Here is a 15,795-nt window from a genome sequence, read left to right on the forward strand (position 1 = left end):
GAAAAGGAAACATATTTTTGCCAAAATTATTTGAGAAGGCAGATGTTTTGCTGGTTATTGCCATCTTAGAAAGAGAAGGAAGAGAAAAAGTTAGCATTGTTGGGGATTAGTCAAGCATCAACAAAGATCTAATTTATGATTAAACTATACATGCTTGCTTCCTTGTCATCATCATAACAGTTCTTTTCAATGTATTTACTGGGACTGAGAAAGAAGGAACTAAAGATGTTCCATAAGATAGTCATCTATTAGAGGACAAGAGGCTTTTTGTTTTTGTTTAATCTCACAGGAATCTAACCTTTAACCGTAAGGCTCGGGATAAGCAGAAAACTTGTAAACTGTGTTTATCATGAGAGATTGTATTTGTTCATTTGGGCCACAAAATACACCTGATATAGGACATTGAATTTGCTTCCTTAATCCAAAAGTTAACTCGGTGGTTTTATGATATTAATGTGCCACTTTATAAATGAAGTAATTTGGGTTGCATACACATGGATTGGCTCAAAGAGTTGCTGGGAGGTCTGGAGAACCAGGTTGGAGGTTATGTGCTGAGACCCACAACCCAAATTACGGCACACAGCCAGTCTGGAGAGGACACCTCTGCTGCCGTCCGAGAGCTAACTGCGGTGACATTGCTGACGGCACTGGGAACTGGAGGCCACCGTGATGCCAGGAGCCGGACGTTGCTGTCACCCCCTCTACCACTGCTAGTGATGATGCTCCACCATCTCTGTTTATTCCTTAGCTCCTGATTTGATATTCTGGACAGTGCACTGGTTGGCTGTACCTAGATCATGTGCTCAGGCCCATCCTCAAAGGAGACTAAGAAAGTAAGTGTCTGGAAAATTTCAGCTTCTATGCTGGGAGGAGGCATATATCACTCACTAAGACTGTTAAGGTGGGGGAGAGGGCTTCCACATGTAGGAATGGGGTTCTGATATGGGAAAGGGGCTCAGATTCTGAGCAGTCATTTATTTATTTATTTTTAACAATAAAGTTATTTATTTATTTATGGCTGTGCTGGGTCTTTGTCGCTGCCGGCAGGCTTTCTCTAGTTGCGGCAAGTGGCGGCTGCTCTCGAGTTTTGGTGCATGGGCTTCTCGTTGCGATGGCTTCTCTTCTTGCAGAGCACGGGCTTAGTTGCCCTGTGGCATGTGGAATCTTCCTGGATCAGGGACTGAACCCGTGTCCCCTGAGTTGGCAGGCAGATTTTTTACCGTTGGACCACCAAGGAAGTCCCTGAGCAGTGATTTAAAAACATAAAGTCATCATAACGGGATAACTTTAGCTCTACTCTTTGCACGTTGTGAGAACATCACCTTCTTATATTGATTGAACTCACTTTTGATGTGTGACCACGGGCGAGTTTGCAACACCGCCACATTATTCTGTTTCAATTTCCTAGCACCTTCATCTTTCTGCTTTCTGATAAACTATCTCATGTTTCTCTCAAATCTGTAGCATCTCCTCCTCAGCCTAATTGTGTCTCTTTTTAGTGATCGCTTGGGAAGACAGACACGTTAGAGGACCTCTATCCGGCTTCCCTGGTAGCTCAGTTGGTAAAGAATCTGCCTGCAATGCAGGAAACCCTGGTTCAAGTCCTGGGTCGAGAAGATCCCCTGGAGAAGGGATAGGCAACCCACTCCAGTATTCTTGGGCTTCCCTTGTGGGTCAGCTGGTAAAGAATCAGCCTACAATGTGGGAGACCTGGGTTCGATCCCTGGGTTGGGATGATCCCCTGGAGAAGGAAAAGGCTACCCACTCCAGTATTCTGGCCTGGAGAATTCCGTGAACTGTACAGTCCATGGGATCGCAAAGAGTCGGACACAACTCAGGGCCTTTCACTTTCACTTTCATCGTCTCTTCCCACCAACCCAACCCATCTTCCTTGTCCTCTGGATCCTACCCCCTCTCACCTACTCAGCTCCTTCCCTCCTTCACCCCTTTTCAGTCTAGAAGATCACCCGTACTGGCATGGAAATATGTGTTCACATCCCCTATCTTCAGAATCATGCTTTCTAAGCAAAACCAAAACCTGCTCCAAGCCCATGTCCCCTTCCACCTCTTGCTTCATATCTTTTTCTTAAACCAACCTCAGCATCAGAATTGTCTATCTTTGCTCTCATTCTTCCTCAAATCCAATTTTTCCACAAGCAACTTCAGTTAGGCTCTTGTCCTCACTATTTTATTAATATCAAGGTCACCAATGATCTACTTCTTGGGTCAAAGCCCATGTTTGTTGGATTTTTCTGTTGTCATTTTACTGAAATTCAAAGCAGCACGTGATAGTGTTTAACACTATGTTTTTTGAAATGCTTTCTTCTTGAGCTTCCAGGACTTCACACTGGTTTTTCCCCACTTTCTCAACTGACTTTGTTTCGCCAGAATTCCTCTCCTTAAGAGTCTCCTATCCTCCATCTAATTCTTTCCCTCAGCGATTTTTCCAGCCTCTACCTATCATTTTTTAAAGCTCAAGAATATTTATAGGAATTCAAACATATACAGCATCCAACAAGATAAAATTAATAGTGTCCAATAAAAAATTATCAACATGCAAATAAGCAAGATATTATGATCTATAAAAAGTAGGAAAAAAATTAGTTAATGAAAGCCAATCCAGATGGGACACAGAAGATAGAATTAGTAAACCAAGAATGTAGACAATTCTTCTTAAACTTACAGAATGTAGCTATATTCCCTAAGTTTAAGAAGCTGGACTAAATATTGCACATTTTAAATAAAAACCAAAGATGTTTAAAAAGACCCAGCTGGACATCCATGGATGAAAACTGTAGCATGAAATGACACTAATGAGATGACACCTTTCAGTTTTTGCCTGAACCTATTTTTATTCCTCCATGAATTTTATCATTTTCCACTTATATTGTTATTTTGAAAAATTTCAAGCTTAATTAAAAGTCAGAAGAAAAGTAACTATGAACTCTTCCATGAAGTCCATCAGTTGCTAACATTTCCCCAACATCTGTGTGTGAACTCTGTCTTCCTCTCCCCCTCCTTTCTCCCCCGTCCCACTCACTTAATTTTTTGCTGAACCATTTACAAGCAAGTTTCAATCAATGTAATACTTATCGCTTAAGTATTTTTGCATGTATATACCCAAAGATTGGAATAAAGATCTTCCTAAGTAACTATAGTACTATTATGACATCTAAAACAATTAAGAATAAATTAATGTCACCTAATAAGCTGTGCCTATTTAAATTTCTCCAAATTTCTAATATATGACTTATATGGACATTTTTTTTCTTTAAATCCAAGATCCAATCAAAATATATCTATTACACGTGGTCATTAATATCTAGTCTCTTTTATTGTAGAACAGATGACCCCCTACCCTGCCATCCCCCTCCTTCCCACTAATGTTGATTTTTGGAAGAGCTGTCTCTTATAGAATGCATTCTAGATCAGTATTTCTTACCTAGGGTGATTTTTTACCTCCAGGGTAAATGTGACAATATTTGAAGCCATTTTTGGTTGTCACAACTTGAGAGGTGTATCTTAATCCCTTTGGACTGCTATAACAAAATAACATAGACTGAGTCATTTGTAAACAATAGAACTTTATTTCTCACAGTTCTAGAGGCTGGGAATTTCAAGATCAAGATGCCAGAAGGTTCAGTGTCTGGTGAAGGCCCACTTCCTGCTTCGTGGACTTTTTTTTTGTTTTGCTATAATCTCAAATGGTGAAAGGAGGGAGGGAGCTTTCTTGGACCTCTTTTGTCGTTTTTGTTGTTCAGTTGCTAAGCTGTGTCTGACTCTTTGCAACCCCATGGACTGCAATGTGCCAGGCTGCCCTGTCCTTCACTATCTCCTGGAGTTTGCTCAAAATCATATCCATTGAGTCGGTGATGCTATCTAAGCATTTCATCCTCCACAGCCCCCTTTTCCTTTTGCCTTCCTTCTTTCCTCGAGTGTGTGCATGTCTACTAAGTCACATCAGTCATGTCTGACTCTTTGCAACCCTATGGGCTCCTCTGACCGTGGAATTCTTCAGGCAAGAATACTGGAGTGGGTTGCCATGCCCTCCTCCAAGGATCTTCACGACACAGGGATCAAACCCGCATCTCCTGTTCTCCTGCATTGGCAGGTGGATTCTTTACCACTGAGCCACCAGGGGACGCCCTCTTTCCAAGCATCAGTATCTTTTCCAATGAGTTGGCTCTTCACATCAAGTGGCCAAAGGATTGGAGCTTCAGCTTCAGCAGCAGTCCTTCCAATGAATATTCAAGGTTGATTTCCTGTAGGATTGATTGGTTTAATCTCCTTGCATTCCAAGGTACTCTCAAGAGTCTTCTCTAGCGCCACAATTTGAAAGCATCAATTTTTTGAGGCTCAGCCTTCTTTATGGTCCAACTCTCACATCTGCACATGACTATTGGAAAAACCATAGCTTTAATAAGGATATTATTCCCATTCATGAGCCTCTGCTCTCACGATCTAATCACCTTCCAGGGGTCCCACCTCCTAATAGTATCACCTTGGGGAATAAGATATCAACATATGAACTTTGGAGGGACACAAACATTCAATCTATAGCAAGGTGCTGCTGGGGTGTAGTGGGTAGAGGCCAGGGATGTGTCTAAACATCTTTCAGTGCACACAGCAGTACCCACAGTAAAGAATTAACCAGCCCAATTATCAGTGGTGTTAAGGTTGAGAAACTCCACCCTAGAGTTATCTGATTGCTTACTTATGATTAGATTCAGATTTGACATTTTTTTTGGTGAGAAACCTAAACAGGTGCTATTGTGGCTTTTTAGTAAATCTCATCAGGAGGATCCTCCTGTCACATTGTCCCTCTTGGTGTTCTTAAGTCTGATCACTTGGTTAGAGTGGAGACTGCTGGGTCTCTCCACTGAAAAGCTACATTTCCTGGTTTGTAGTTAGTGAGTGATCTCTGAGGTGATACTTGGAGATCCTGCGAATATTCTATTGCCTCCAAATATTTCATCCAATAATTTACCATCCATTGATAATCCTTGCCGAAACCAATTAGTACACCAGGGGTTGCAGAATGGTTGTTTTTTTCTAGTCTATTTTTCCTTCTATCATTATTAGCTGGGTTTCTTCTGTAAAGAAGAGCTCTTCATTTCTACTTTTCTTTTTCACTTAACTATACTATAGATTAACAGAAATGTTAATTTAACATATTATAAACCATTATCATTGTTACACATTTTGATACTCAAATTGCTACTAATTTGGCCAGTGGGAGTCAAGTTAAGCTGTCTCCTGTGTCCTTTTGACATTCCCCTTAGTCTCTGAGCTTTCTTTAATTTTTTTAAAAAGATGCTTTATTATTTTTATTTTTCATGGTTATTGACTACATTCCCCCCACTGTACATTTCATACCCATGACCCATTTACTTTGCAGCTGGAAGTTTGTACCTCTTAATCTTTCTCATCTATTTCTTTCCTCCCCTCACCCTTTCTTCAGCCTATTTGGTCTTCTTTGCTTTCTGGCACAAAATATATCCCAGGCTCATATTCTACTTTCCCTGCCCTGGAATCATTCATTTCTCCAATTTCTCCAAATGTCCCCCCCCCCCCCCCCCCCCCGTTCCTGCTGCTTAGTTCCAGTGATTGAACCCGTGCTCCCTGCAGTGGAAAGACGGAGTCTTGTCCACTGGACTGCCAGGGAATTCCCAAGGGGGATAGTGTTTAGAAACCAAGAACTGGGTGTTAGATATGTTCATTGCTACAAGAGTATCATTGCTTCTAAGATCTTTCAGTTGACTGAGAAAAAATCATGAACTCTTAAAAAACATATACATTTAAAAAATTCTAATACTAAATCAATTCAACAAATACTACTAGATTTTTGTTCTTCTATATTTGTATCTTATTTCTTACATGGTCAGAATCCTGGTTCTCAATAAAATCAATATATTTGTGCATTTGCTCTGTCCTGTAACATATCCAAATAGTTTGAGGACTTCTCTCAATAGTGATTTTTGTTAGTCTGTGGTTTATCATTTCCTTTTGTGAAAAAATGAATACATATAGAAACATTTTCAGAATAGCAAAACAAAGGTCTCTGAAAATCTAGTCTTCCATAAAAGCAACAAAAATGCAGGCAAAAAAGGTCAAAGCCAACTTTTTCAGAACTCTGGAAATTAACCACAGGCTTGCTAAAATTCAAGGATTTATTCAAGAAAAACTGCTAAAACTCGGTAACAACAAAAAACTTTCTGACATTTTAATTTACTCTATTCTCCTTCCCTTCTCCTTAGCTTTGTGGTAGACATGAAACTAGCAGTTATGAAAACAAGCGGCCTAGAAGACCCTAGAGGGGATGGAGTAGGTTTGAATCTCCCTGCAAAATCCCCACCTCAGAGAACTGTCTCTATCTGGTCTGTCTGGTAGCTCTCTAAGAATCTCCACTCTTAGGGCTTGTTTTCATTAGAGCTGACTCAGAGCTCACTCATTGCAAACAGCCCTATCCCCAGGGGAATGTCAGTTGTAATTGTTTAATAACGTCACAGCTGCCACAAGTGGTAATACCAGTTGGGACTAACAAGAGGCTGACCAAAAACTTGAAAGGAAAATCTGGGGAATAAGACACCCATAAAGGATTTTGATCATATCTGACTTATTCTTGGAACCTTAGAAGGACATATGCTTGTGTAGGGCTGTGCACATGTCTAAGAAAGATCTGAGAGGCCTCAATCTCTCACTTCTGGCCAGCCTTGAGGCTTTGCACAAGCAGGAAGTTAAGGATAAGGCAGAGTTATAAACTGCCTACTGGAGCATTGAAGTCATGACCGAACACACACAAAGAGCCCCTTGGCAATGGCTGGGGACTCTTTGTCTAATCATTAGCTGATTGTTAAAATAATTGGGTAGAGACTTCAGTGACTGTGTAGACCCAAAATACAGACTTCATAGAATTAGCCCAGGAAAATCATTAAACAAACTAACCGCAATGGTGTCAACAACAAACTGGAACAACAACAAATCCTGGGGAACTGGGAGTATAATTTCCAGAATCACTACATTGTATTTTCAAGAAAAAAATTATGATTCACAATGAGGCATCATTCATGTCTGGACATAAAAGAATGGCCTATATATAGGCGGGGAAAGGAGCAGTCAATAGGAGCTGTCCCTATGGAAGTCTAGACATTAAACTTATTAGACAAAGACTTTAAATCAGCTATTATAAATGTGTTCAGATAACTATAGGAAACTATATTTGGGACTTCCCTAGTGGTCAGGTGGTCAGATGGTTAAGACTCCATGCTCCCAATGCAGGGGACATGGGTTCGATCCCTGGTTAGGGAACTAAGATCCCATATACTGCATGGTTCAGCCAAAAAAAAAAAAAAAGGGAAACCATACCTAAAACACTAAAGTATGAGAACAATGCTGTACCAAATAGAGACTATCAATAAAGAAATGGAAATTATAAAAAGGGACTAAGTAGAAATTTAGGAATCGAAAAGTATAATATCTGAAATGAAAAATTCACTAGAGGGGTGAAACAGAAGATTTGAACTGGAAGGAAGAAACAGCAAATTTTAAAATAGGTCATTTGAGATCATCCAGTCTGAGAAAATGAAAGAATTTCTTTTGAATGAAGAAAAATGAACAGTCTCCCTTCTCCAGGGGATCTTCCCAACCCAGGGATTGAACCTGGGTCTCCCATTGCAGGTGGATTCTTTATCAACTGAGCCACCGGGGAAGCCCAAAAGACCTGTGGGACACACATTATTAAGCATACTAACATATGAATAATGGGAGTCCCAGAAGGAGAAGGGGAGAGACAAAAAGAATATTTAAAGAAATAATAGCAGAAAGCTTCCTAAATTGGATGAAAAACATTAATTTGCACATTCAGGAAGCTCAACTAATTCCGTATGAAAAGCTCAAGTGATACATACTTAGCTCCATCACAGTCAAACTGTTGAAGACAAAAACCAAACAGCAAATCTTGAAAACAGCAAGTGAAAAGTGACTCATCACATAACATAAAGTAATAACATTAACAGTTGACTTCTCTTCAGAAACCATAGAGACCTAAAGGCAGAGGGATGACATATTTAAAGTGCTGAAGGAAAAAGATTGCCAACAAGCATTTCCATATCCAGCAAAATTATCCTTCAGAAATGAAGGAGAAATTAAGACATTCCCATATAAACAACGACCAACAGAGTTCATCACTGGCAGACTTGTTCTACAAACAATACTAATGGGAGTCTTCAGGCTGAAAGACTCAAATTCACACAAAAAAATAAAGAATAGCAATAAACATATGAAAAGATGTTCAACATTATTAGCTTTCAGGGAAATGTATTCCAAACATGAATGACATATCATTTCATACTCGCTAGGATAGCTAAGACTAAAACAAAACAAAACAAAACAAAACAAATCAGACAATCAACAGCAAGTCTTGGCAAATGATGTAGGGAATTTGGAACCTTCATTGTTAATAGAACTGTAAAATGGTGTGACCATTTTGGAAATCAGTTTGGTAGTTCCTCAAAATTCTAGAGATAGAGTGACCATATGAGCCATCAGCTCACAGTTGGATAGACAAGTGAAATGAAAATATGTGCCACACAACTTATATATGTATATTACAGAAGTGTTGTATGGAAATATCCCTCAGCTGATGAATGGATAAACAAAATGTAGTATATGCATACAGTGCAATATTATTTGGCCACAAAAAGAAACCAAATATTGATACATGCTATAATATGGATGAATCTTGAAAATGTTATGCTTAGCGAACAAAGCTAGAAACAAAAGATAGCATGCTGTATGACTCCTTTTATATCAAATGTCCATAAGTCCATATTCATGGAAAATAGATAAATGGCTGTCCATAACTGCAGGAAAAGGGGGATAGGGAGTGACTACAATGAGTAAAGGTTTTATTTTGGTGTTAATAAAAATGTTCTAAAATTGATTGTGGTAAAAAAAAAATTGATTGTGGTGATGACTGCATATCTTCATGAACATACTAAAAATCATGAAATGTATACTTTAAAAGGGTGAATTTTATGTTTTATGAATTATATCTCAACAGAACAGTACTAAAAATTAAGAAATATAGACAGTATAGGCTTATTTCCCCCACTTTTTTTCTTAACAAAATATAGCATACTATATATACTTAAAAAAATTTTTTTTAATTGGAGGATAATTGATTTACAATGTTGTGCTAGTTTCTACCATACAACAATGTGAATCAGCCATCAGTATACATATATCCCCCTCTCTCCCACCACATAACATACAATATATACTTTTGATTCACTTAACAATATAGGCATTCTTTTCACACTAGTACTTAGAAATATTCATTCTCTTTTTACAGCCTATTTTGAATATATATTTTTATTTACGTATTTATTTTATTTGGATGCACTGGGTCTTAGTTGTGGCATGTGGGCTCTAGTTTTCTCACCAGGGATCAAACCCAGGCCCCCTACAATGGCATTGCAATCTTAGCCACGGAACCACCAGGGAAGTCCCATTTCATTCTCTTTTATGGCTATGTAGTACTCAGTTGTGTAGCTGTACTATCTTTAATTCAGCAAGTTTCCTATGTAGCATTGGGTTGTTTTTAATGTTTTGATATTAAAATAATGTCACAATTAATAACCTTGTGCATTTGTTGTTTTATTTTTTGCAGATGTAGCTCCAGGGTAACTTCCTTTAAAAGAGATTACTGAATCAAGAGGTAAATGCCTGTGAACATAAAGTTTTGTTAAATATTGTCAAATTTTCCCTCCATAGAATTTGTTCCATTTTGTTCTTTAAACAGCAATGTAAGACAATGTCTATTTGCATTACACAGCTTCACTAAAAGGGTAGGTTGTCAATCGCTTGAATTTTTGTCAGTCAGTGATAAACAGTATCTCTGTAGTTTCATTCTGAATTCTACTTTGAGTGAAGTTGATATGTGTAAAGAACTTAGTCTTTTTTAATGAACCACCATGTCCTTTTGCCCATTTTTTCTATCAGGCTTTCAGTCTTGTTTTTCTAGATTTTTACAGAGTTCTTTATATATCCTAGCTACTGACTATAAATATCATGTAAACTGGTGACTCTTAAACCATATGTCCATGCCTGAGCTCCAAATCTGTATATCTAACCATCTACTTTTTCCCCCCCTCAACTATCTACTTGACACTTCCACTCAGATACCCAAGAAGCATCTTACATGTACTATGGCAAAAACGGAACCTTATATTCCCCCCTCAGCAAATCCTCTCCTCTGTAAATAAATAACTCAACCCCCAATACCTATTTTTCTGTATCTCCTCTGATATAATTCTGGACCAAGCCACCATCATTTATTCTTGTGAACATGGCAGCACTTCCTAACTGTGCTCCCCACTTCCATCTTTACCTCTCTCCTCCCTCATAATCCACATTCCCAAGTAGTGGCCAGGATGATCTCTTTTAAAAGTGTAAATTAGAGCTTCCCTGGTGGCTCAGTGGTAAAGAATCTGCCTGCCAATGTAGGAGACACAGGTTCGATCCCTGATCCAGGAGGATCTCACATTCCTCGGAGCAATTAAGCCTGTGTGCCATAGCTACTGAGCCTAGAGCCTAGAGCCTGGGAGCCACAGTGCTGAGCTGACATGTTGCAGCTACTGAAGCCACACACCACAGAGCCTGTGCCCAGCAACAAGAGAAGCCACTGCAACGAGAAGCCTGCCCACTGCAACGAAGAGTAGTCCTAACTCACGCCACTAGAGGAAAGCCCTCGCAGAAATGAAGATCCAGCACAGCCACAAATAAATAAATAATTTTTTTTTAAAGTGTAAATCAAATCCTGTAGCTTTTCTCTTTAAAACTTTCCAGTGGCTCCCATAATAGAAGGAATGTGTGCGTGCTCAGTCACTCAGCCATGTCCGACTCCTCACGGCCCCATGGCCTGTAGCCCGTCAGGATCCTCTGCCCATGGAATTTTCCAGGCAAGAATACTGGAGTGTGTTGCATTTCCTACTCCAGGGGATCTTCCTGACCCAGGAATCAACCCCAAGTCTCTTGCATCTTCTGCATTGGCAGGCAGATTCTTTACCACTGTGCCATGTGGGAAGTCCCAGTAGAAGGAATAAAATAGAATAAAATCTAATCGTTCTTGTGTCTTCAGTATCTGACAGGATTTGACCCTTCTTACCTCTCTAGGAGTGTCCCACCCCTCTGGCCTTCATTCGCCCTGCTCCACTCACTGTGGCTTTCTTTTATCTCTAGAACATTTCAAGTTAGTTGTATTTGTAAAACTTTCATACATTTCTCCTCTTTTTGCATGAATGTTCTTCCCTTTCACGTTTTCCTATGGCTGCCTCCATCTCTCCATTCAGGTCTCCACCAAAATAGCCTCATGCTCTATTCCTCTAGTTAGTTATATTCGAAGCTTCTTCCCAAACCAGTTGGTGCTATGGATATTTCAGTTACATAAGCAACCAAATTCCATTTTTTTAAAAACCTATTTGAGGTTTTTCTTCCCCTCTTGCAACAAAAAATAAGTCTAGTTGATATATTTATAGAAACATCAACAATTAAAGTAGGGAAATAATGATTTGAGGACAGTTGCCTATTTATCTGAAAAAATTAAGTTAGATCCCTTACCTTATGTGTGAGTGCATGCTAAGTCATTCAGTTGTGTCAGACTCTCTGCGATCCTATGGACCATAGCCGGCCAGGCTCCTCTGTCCATGGGTTTCTCCAGGCAAGAATACTGGAGTGGGTTGCCATGTACTTTTCCACCCCTGCCTCATTCCATATGAAAAATAATTCCTAGTAGATTAAAAAACCAAACTAAAATTATAATATTGGGGAAATACTGGGAAAACTATTAAGAATACATGTATGAATTTGGAAGTAAGAAAGGTCTTCTTGGACAAGATGAATAATCCAGGAGCTATGAAAAGATATATAAGTTGACAATTAAAATGTGAAACTTCTGTGATTTCTCTGGTGATCCAGTGGCTGAGACTCAGCACTCCTAATTCAGGGGGCCCAGGTTTGATCCCTGGTCAGGGAACTATATCCTACATGCCGCAATTTAAAAAAAAGGATCCTACATGCTGCGATGAAGATTGAAGATCCCGAGTGTCACAGCTTAGCACTCACACAGCCAAATAAATGAATATTTTAAAAAATAAAAAAATGTAAAACTTCTGTAAGTAAATAACACTATTAGTGTTATTAAAATGAAAAGACAAATAACAAACTAGAAGAAATACACTATATATAACATACCAACAGTTACTATCCAGAATACCTAGGAACACCTACAAATCAATAATAAAAGACAAATAGCTTAATTTATATAAATTTCATTGTAGCTGTATACAAACAGCAGATAAAAATAAACATGAAAAGGTTTCTACTCTCACTGATATCCAGGGAAATGCTTATTGTATACTTACAAGTATACAATAATTTTTTGTCCATCAGATTAGCAGACATAAAGAAGATTGACAAAAGCCAATATTGGCAAGGAGGTACAGAAACAAATATGTGCATATACTGTTGTTACATTATTGATGTGATACTTTTTGTCAACATTCATTAGATGAAAAAGTAGTGTTCATGATTTTTGATCTAGTAATTCTAAGGGGGTAGATAAATCTTCTGAGAAATCACTCATATAAGTGCCTAGATAGGTCTACATGTTCCTTGCGGCATTGCTTGTAAGTAATGAAAAACTGTAAGTAACCTAACCATTTACCAAAATGGAAAACTACATGAGAGTTAAAAAAAATGAAGTAAAGCCATAGGTATTGACCATACCGTTGAGGAAAAACACAAGTTCAGAGTAAATGTACAATATGATCATATCTATGTGAGGAAGATAAAACAGAGGCACGTGTTTCAGCATGTTCATAGATGCATAAAAAAATGTCTGAAAGGATTCATACAAAGCTGGTTACAACAGTAGTTTACCCTGGAGAGAGGTGTGGGATTGTGTGTGTATTGAGGCGAGGAGAGGTTGAGGAAGTATTTTTGCTTTCTCTATATATTTAAAAAATTATAACTAGAATTTTAGTCAAATAATCTGAAAAAATAAACAAGTAATTAAAGGAAGTGTAACTTGGGCTTCCTTGGTGGCTCAGTAGTAAAGAATCCACCTGCCAATGCAAGAGACATGGGTTCGATCCCTGATTCAGGAAGATCCCATGTGCCTCGGAGCAAATAAGGCCATCCATCACAACTATTTCTAGAGCCCGGGAGCTGCAACTACTGGCCTCACGGGTTTCAATTACTGAAGCCCGCACACCTAGAGCTCATGCACCGCAGCTAGAGACTGGCTCCCGCTCACTGCAACTAGAGAAAAGCCTGCAGCCTGCACAGTAAGGAAGACCCAGCACAGTCAAAAATAAATAAATAAAATTATTTTAAAAAGAGTGTAACTTTCGGAGATACCATTTAAATGTCTAAAAACGAATTCAGTTGATAATGGCACTGAAGTGTTGGGGTATTTGCTGATACCCGATAGACATGGTTAGTCAGCACTGACAGCAAAAACATATACTCTGGGGTGAGACAGACTTGGATTTGAATTCTAGTTCTTCCGTTTACTGTGTGACATGGACAAGTCGTTTAACCTCTCTGAGTTCAGGGATAATAGAATCTACTCCTAAGAGCTGCTATCAGGTAATATCTCTAGCATGTAGTAGTAGGTGCTCAGCTAAGTGGTGTTATTATTAATAATGGTTAAAATTATGGTCTGTAATCCAATGAGAAGTGAGAAGCAGGTGAATGGTGATCAAATAGCATTGATGTGGATGGTTTACAAAAAACTTACAAGGGGAAAGCATACATGTGAAACACTTCCATCCTGCACAGAAGTTGTCTTTATTAAAGATCGGAGAAGTATGGTGTTATAAGCCTACTCTTTGGTTCCTTCCTGCCCTAGAGAATCTGGATCCTAGAGAGAGAGAACCCCAACACTTCTGAGTACTGTCAGCTGGTTGCCAAGTTGGGACACCTCATCTCAGAGCCGTACGTACCTGTACTTGCAGAAACTGGAGGATTCTGATATGGAAAATTTGGAGAATTTTGACAGGGGATTTATCCAGGAAAGTTTGGTTTATCTACTTTGTGTCTACTGTATACCTCTGGAATGCTGTGAGAAGTAAAATGAAGTAATACATGAGAAACTGCATGTATGCTCAGTTGTGTCCGACTGTTTGTGACCCCATGGACTGCAGCCCTCCAGGGGGATTTTTCAGGCAAGAACGCTGGAATGGGTTGCCATTTCCTTCTCCAGAGGATCTTCCTGATCCAGGGCTCAAACCTGCATCTCCTGCACTGGGAGGTGAATTCTTTACCACTGAGCCACCAGGGAAACCTAGTAAACTTTAAAATGCAGCAAACTTATTGCCATTAGTATTGCAGAACCTTGAGGCTGAAAAGGACTGTAAAGATGGTCTAGTCTAACCCCACAAATGTAGTAGGAATCCTCCTATAAGCATCTCTAACCAGTTGCTAGCCAGCTCTACTCGCACCCTTAAAATGACAGGGACTCCGTCCCTGAAACGTAGCCCCTTCTCTCTCTAGTTAGCTATGAGAAAAACTGCTTCTTCAGGTTGGGCTGAAGCCTGTTTTGCTGCAGTCTCTGGGCATACAGCACGCTTGTACACATTGACTTCCACAATTTGGAGACAGCCTTCACAGCTCAAGTCATCTTCCCTGCCTCCCCCACCAGAGTACTTTTGCCTGCTATTTCCATCAGGAAATAATTTTCAGATTCTTCATTCCCTGGGACTCCACCCACTCCAGCTGGTTAGCGTCCCCTTGCAAACAATGGTGTGCAGAGCAAACATAGTCAGCACTGCTGATGTGACCTCATCAGGACAAAGTGCAGAACAGGCATCACCTCCTGTGATTTACACACATTGACTCTATTTTTTTTTTCCCAATTGTGAATTCCACCAAGACTCTCTGTGACTCTGTTCATAAAGCACAGAATCAATACTTTCCAGCAGTTGCATCAAGTTGGCTCATTTTAAGATTGCATTTGGCAAATACTCCTAAGTCTTTCTCATCTGAACATCAGCTTCCCAGATTTATAATTAGTTTAGGTGGACCCAGTTTAAGGAATATCACATTGCCAGCACCACTGATTGCCAGTAGAAGGTGGGCTTTTAGTTACCACCCTTCATCCCTTGTCCTTCCCTCCCTGGTTCAGGAACCACTGTCATGACTTCTGTGAAAGTCCTTCTCTTCCCATCTTTACAGTTTACCAACTTTGTGTGGATGAGGTTTAGTTTTGCCTGTTTTGAGGTTTTACATAAATGGACTCACTCTGTATGTATGATTCTACAACTTCTTTCTCTCAGAATTATGTTTGTGGGATTCATCTATATTGACTATGTAGCTGTTGTTTGTTCATTATTATTGCTGTAGACTATTCCATTGTATGAATATTTTAAAATTTATTCTGTTGATGAATTCTTGGGCTTTTATTTATTTTATTATAAGCTATGTCACCTTAAATATTCTGTATCTACTGTGGCACATGTGCAATGTAATTGATAAGCAATTATTACATGTGTTTAAATCTTATCTCCCAATTTCTTTCCAAATATAAACATCATATCTTTACAGTTAATTAAGGCTTTGAGCACACACTAGTTTTCTTTAAAATGTATGCCTGGGGGTGGAATTGCTGGGTGTTAGGATTTACCTAAAAATATGAAAATGTACATAACCCAAGCGTGCCCTTAATGTGATTTCCAAATTCCAACCACCTCTTTTGCATGGGGTGCTCTATGTGTTTATATCAGCAGTCTAATC

The 15,795-nt window shown here is 39.2% G+C and overlaps 1 long non-coding RNA gene across 1 annotated transcript; it reads left to right on the plus strand.

Moving 5' to 3' along the window:
• Positions 1 to 746: 746 nt before the first annotated feature.
• LOC122446650 lies at positions 747 to 15,570 on the plus strand. The gene is made up of 3 exons (XR_006270953.1): positions 747 to 833; positions 9,671 to 9,718; positions 13,913 to 15,570. It is a non-coding gene; the product is annotated as an uncharacterized LOC122446650 (long non-coding RNA).
• The last annotated feature ends 225 nt before the right edge of the window (positions 15,571 to 15,795 follow it).

The sequence above is a fragment of the Cervus canadensis genome, chromosome 1 (assembly GCF_019320065.1).
Source record: "Cervus canadensis isolate Bull #8, Minnesota chromosome 1, ASM1932006v1, whole genome shotgun sequence".
NCBI classification, from domain to species: Eukaryota; Metazoa; Chordata; class Mammalia; order Artiodactyla; family Cervidae; genus Cervus; species Cervus canadensis.